This window comes from Amphiura filiformis, chromosome 1 (genome assembly GCF_039555335.1).
Source record: "Amphiura filiformis chromosome 1, Afil_fr2py, whole genome shotgun sequence".
NCBI classification, from domain to species: domain Eukaryota; kingdom Metazoa; phylum Echinodermata; class Ophiuroidea; order Amphilepidida; family Amphiuridae; genus Amphiura; species Amphiura filiformis.
Window position 1 is genome coordinate 33,828,160 of NC_092628.1, and position 5,633 is coordinate 33,833,792.

Below are 5,633 nucleotides of genomic sequence, written 5' to 3' on the forward strand. Positions count from 1 at the left end.
CGAGTAACCTTTTTGCTGTTTTGCTTATGGTCTCGGCTCAATGAGCACAATGAAAAGCTGCGTAATGTCTGTAACTAAACTACGGTCTGTTGAATACAATAATATATTTCATAACGTATGAATATTCATTATTTTGAAATTAGAAGGTCACGCATTGTTGCTGTCACAGACAGAAATCAAGTATACTTGAATTTACCCGCAATAAAGACACAGTCATCAGATCATCGTGCAAAAAGCATTAAGAGATAAGTTCCCATGTTGATTTGTTTTTCAAACGTTTTCAATGTTGAGCAAAGAGCCAGTGACGTGATCAAGTAAACCGAGTCGTTTCCTTACCATGCTTACGGTATCACAAATCTGAGGTACCACCAGAAATAGCCTACCGAAACAAGTTTTGCGCTCTTATACCTTTGGTTCTGTAAATGACAGGTTCTTCCGGGCCGGGGCTCCTTCAAATGTTGTATAAAATGTGATTTATGATTAACTTTTCTTCTGTACTATCTCAGCAAACACAAAGTGTTTTTAAAATGTTTTAAACGGGTTATATTTTAGGTTTTTGTTATGGTAAAAACGTTTCAATAACATTAAATGCCGGGTTATGTAAAGGTCGTTTTGTATGAAAACACACTACATCAACATTTTTAAAATGTTGTCAAAATGTTATTGTATAAAATATTTTTTGCAAATATTTTTTGCCAAATATTTCGTCAACACATAAATAACATTATGTTAACATTTTGCAGTAAGTTTTCAAAAAACTATTTTCGAATGTTATGAAAACGCTTTATACCCTTTATATATCCTTTATATAACCCGACAATTAAACGCTTTCTGGCAACCTTTTCTAACCTCTTGCGATTAATATCGAAAAGTTTTGTGTTTGCTGGGATCCTATACTTGTATCAGAATCATGAATCTCAGTTGCCCTATCGATCCATTTAGTCATGGTGCATTACAGTAAACTAATCAAGCATGCACCACATTTGTGACATCAGTAATTGCAACATGTAGGCTATGTTCCTGATTACATCTCGTCAAATCATCAAGTTCATTAATATTTTGAGTCTCCATTAACCTTATATGTTAACGCTTGATTTAGTCCAATCGCCAGTAAGTCACAAACAAGTGATCCTTATTTCCGATAGTCCTCAGGTGCGGGAATAGCCAAGTTGGCAACCAGCGCACTGATGATGAAATGAGGTACGTTCTTATTATACCAGTTTGTTATTAAAAACCGTTCACGTGAAATTAATAAGAACCGTGATTATCTCGCAAAAAAATTACATTTATTTCATTTTTTTGATCTGAGTTTTGAAATTAAATGCCTTGATTCTTTAGGACGATATTTTAATGATTTTGATTTTCTTAAATGTATCTCATAGCACTCACGGGAGCACTCATCTTTATGGTATAATACTCTTTGTGCAAAATGAAACTAAAAGGGAGATAATTGCAATATTTTGTCACTGACTTAATAGTACAGCAACTGTAACTTGACTCTCTCTCTCTCTCTCTAGGTGCCATATCCTAAGACATTGGCGATCATGTTATGCCACAATTCTCTGTTATAAGCCATCTCCAGAAGCTCTGTCGCTTTATGTTCAGCTCCCCTTTCTTTTAGCCAGTCTTTCAGATTTGATAACCACATCACTCTCTTCCTGTCTCTGCTCCTTGTTCCTTCTATTCGTCCTGTCAATACTAGGTTCTCGAAACCATCCTTTCTGAGGATATGACCAAGGAATTTGAGCTGCTTAACTCTGATTTCACGTAACTTGACTAGAACTACAAAATAGAAACATTCTTTATTGGTCTCAAATGGATATACATCGGATTTGTAATATTTCCTTCCTTCCTTGGTAAGCCTATACAGCAACACTAATTAACGTCTCAAACCGGTTTAATGTGTTCACGCGGATGGGACTTATTCGACATCGATTTCACATCACAATACTTTTTCATTTCTAATATCACAAATGCCAAGGGCGTAAGTTGTCATATTTTCGTTTGTTTATCTTCCACCAATTATGTCAATAATTCGAATTGCAATTTGCCATTTTAAAAATCCATATTGCTTTGGATCGATATGATTGGAGTGATTTGGCATGCTCTTGCGGGGCTCTTGCATAGCCGCCTTCCATCCTCCTGGAAGCTTGATAGATCTGGAAATCAAACCGTGTACATCACCACTGAACTCAAGATCATGGTCTTCCAAAGATCCTGCTCTCAATATTGTTTTAATGTCTGTGAAACATAGCTAAACATGCTGGGATTCATGCAGAAGCTGAACAGTTAAGCCACCAACTGATGCAGAATAATCCTGAGAATCCGAGTATCCAATGTGACTGTATCTTGATCTTGTTGTTGATACTGCCCAACACTCCTCGAGGAGTCACTGGGATAGGTTGGTATGCGCATGCATGTGATTCATGTCAATTAGTCTCTTGCTTTCTTGATTTCTTGCAGATGTTTGGTTACGTTGCATGGTTTTAAATTGAGCGGGATCTGAGAATGTCAACCAAATGATCCCGCAAATGATTTGGTAGATCGTTCTGGGTAGGAAGGCGTATTTGTAGACGTCTTTGTACCAGATGACCAATCAGCAGCCATTATTTTCGCACTTCATTCTACAACGGCAAATGTAATGGCTCAGACACATCCTCGGAGAAAATCAACACCTATCATGCCTAATCTGTATGCGCCTCATCAAGGAGACAGGGAAGATAGAGCGTTCCGTTCAATCCCCAGCCATGCCAGCTGAAATTAGGAATGCAGCTCAGAACAGACCTCACTGGAGGCAGCATGTACCCGACTGATTGGTAGCCGACCGATGATGGTGTGGTAATATTTGACGATATCAACATTCATAATTATTTATCTATCTAATTCTTTATTATTGTAATTATGTTTTAGAGACAAAAAACCAAAAAGAAAAAAAAAAAAAAAAAAAAACCCCAAAAAAACAATGAAGGTCCGAGTAATTTCTGCATAAAGACTGCACAACTATTTTTCTTTGTTTTATCACAATCAGACAAACTAAATTAAATTAAATTAAATTAAATTAAACTAAATAAGTAACGTTTGGAAACAACTAACACTAGATGAATTATATATTTTATAGCATCTCAGTTCCGAAATTATATTTTAATTATTACATTGATCATCCGTATTCATGTTCAGAACATAAATGATGTGTTCATGTTATTTGCCAGAGAAATCGCTCATTTTGTTCCGGTTGTCATGGTTGTGCACAGTACGCCTTTGTAATTCACTTTTAGTTAATCTGGATCACTACTGTAGCAATGTCCTTAATTTGAGTATCCGCTTCGGTTTTTATTCATTATTTTCCGTTGCATAAATTTCATTGAATAAAATTGCAATATGTGTATCTAAAATTAATACAAAAATTACCAACAACAACACAAGTTACCAATGGACAATATAGATATAGAACATGGTAGAAAAGTTGAATAAGACCAGAATTTATTTTAGTTTCAGTCGATTCCTCTTATATGAGAGATTCGGCTATTATGTAATTGAACTCATAACATACAACAAATATTCATTCTTTAACTTTTTTAGATCTAGCTTTTTTAGTACCGCGTGTCTTTACTCTAGACAAAAGCATTAGAAACAGAAAGTTAGAAACTATGAAGTTTCCCTGTCCAATTGGTGCATCTATCTTTGCATCGTATGGGTATAGAGAATGAGAATGATAAACATACAGCAGCGCAGGCCCATAACCTCCATTGGCAAGCACGTTATAAGGTATACCACATGGCTCAAGTTAACTTTGGGCCCACCTTTTTTGTTTTAATTTATAATTGATCTGCCTTTTCAGATATTCTGTACGTAATTATAAGATTCCAAAAATGAGGGGCTAGGCTACGAGGGAAAACGCAGTATCGGAGGAGTTGAAATGTGGACTATATCCATATAGACAAATGTAAACTACCATTTCATTTGGGGGCATGAGGTCCTAACCTTAGGAGCTAAAATAACCATGGCACTCCTCTGGTTACGCCAATTTAGAAATGTGAAAGAAAATAAACAAGCTCATTGCAGCCTTAAAATCATTTAGTCCAACTGGACTTTATCAGTATTCTTCATAATAAAAAGAATACTTTATTTCCCGTGTGTAATTATTCAGTTATGACACGCTTTGCTTTATACATGTTATATAACACTTGCCCTTTAAAAACGAAGTGAATTAAATGAATCAAGTTTCATTTAGATTTGCCACTGGACCCGTTATGGTAATATTGCAATAATGTTTTCATAGGTCACATTTGCACAAAACATATATTAGGTTTAATATTGCTACTAGGTCAAAATTCTACCTTAAAACATGAAAGTTAGGTTTGCTGCGACTATGAACCAGTGTAAGTTATATTTGTCTATTTATATCATGTTAAGTTGCTACTAGTCTACGTCAGTAATATTTATGGGAAGATATTAATAGAATTTCATTAGCTTTACATTTAAAAAAAACGTTGATCAATTCCTATCGAAACCCTCTTATAATGTCGATTCGAAACCAATTATAAAATATAAGATCCGGTATACATTTTACAATAAGCCCCCTCTGATTGTTCAGCTGCTTACTAAGGAAATTCTTATTAAAATTGTATACACTGAAAAAATCCGTTCTGTCAGCTATGAACAATTTAAGTTAGTACATAATTTATTGGGAGTATATTTACCAACATTTATTAAAATTTACCCAGCATTCAATAACATAGCCAGAGTTTTAGTGTGAGGGAACAAAGGCAAATTTGCGTCGCCATTTGTCAATTTTTTTGTCCCATTTGTAGTCATTTTATGGACACTTTACTCTTTGCGAAGTATGTTGATATATAATATTTAAGCAGGTATACTTTATCACAAATATTTTGCAAATGTTTTAATATTCTCATATCTGTGTACTTTGAAATAAATTATGAATCGTGATCTTAGCCATGTTGGTCACCACATGACAAACGCCTAATATTAGTCAGGTTTAAAAGATAATTAGAACACGCGATGGACAATCAACGAGTTATTGTTTCATAACACTTTCACGCCGCCTCTGACACACAACCATCATGGCAAAAACACTGGTCATAATGTCCTCACACACCGTCTATAACCTGCATAATACACAGAGCTAGAGCTAGAGAGAGATATCAATAATGCTAGATGTTTTGAATAAAAATGAAGCCGAGATCAGATGATGATATTGATATCTATATTGACATCAAACTAACACCATAGCCATAATCAATTTGGAACAGCAAAAGCAGCAATGACTTCACAAGGTTCAATTACTGCACCTGTGACTTCCGAACCGGTAATTTCCCTTGTCTCTTCTCATATTGTTTTACATTTTAGGTTCATGGTACGGTGTTGTATTATTATTTAGCATTTTTGAATATTCTGAGCAACACTTTGTGAAAAATTGAAGAAGGCTGTTTCGGAAAGACCACATACGTACAGGTTATATCAAAATGATTGGTATCCATCAATTTTGATGTTTATTGAAAAGTCTGCCTTTTCAAAATGGAACATCGGATACTCTTGTAATTTCCAGGATGTATAGCTTATGACTTGTTATACTTAGGTTGGATCTTAGGTTGAATTGTGATGTGTCCATTATC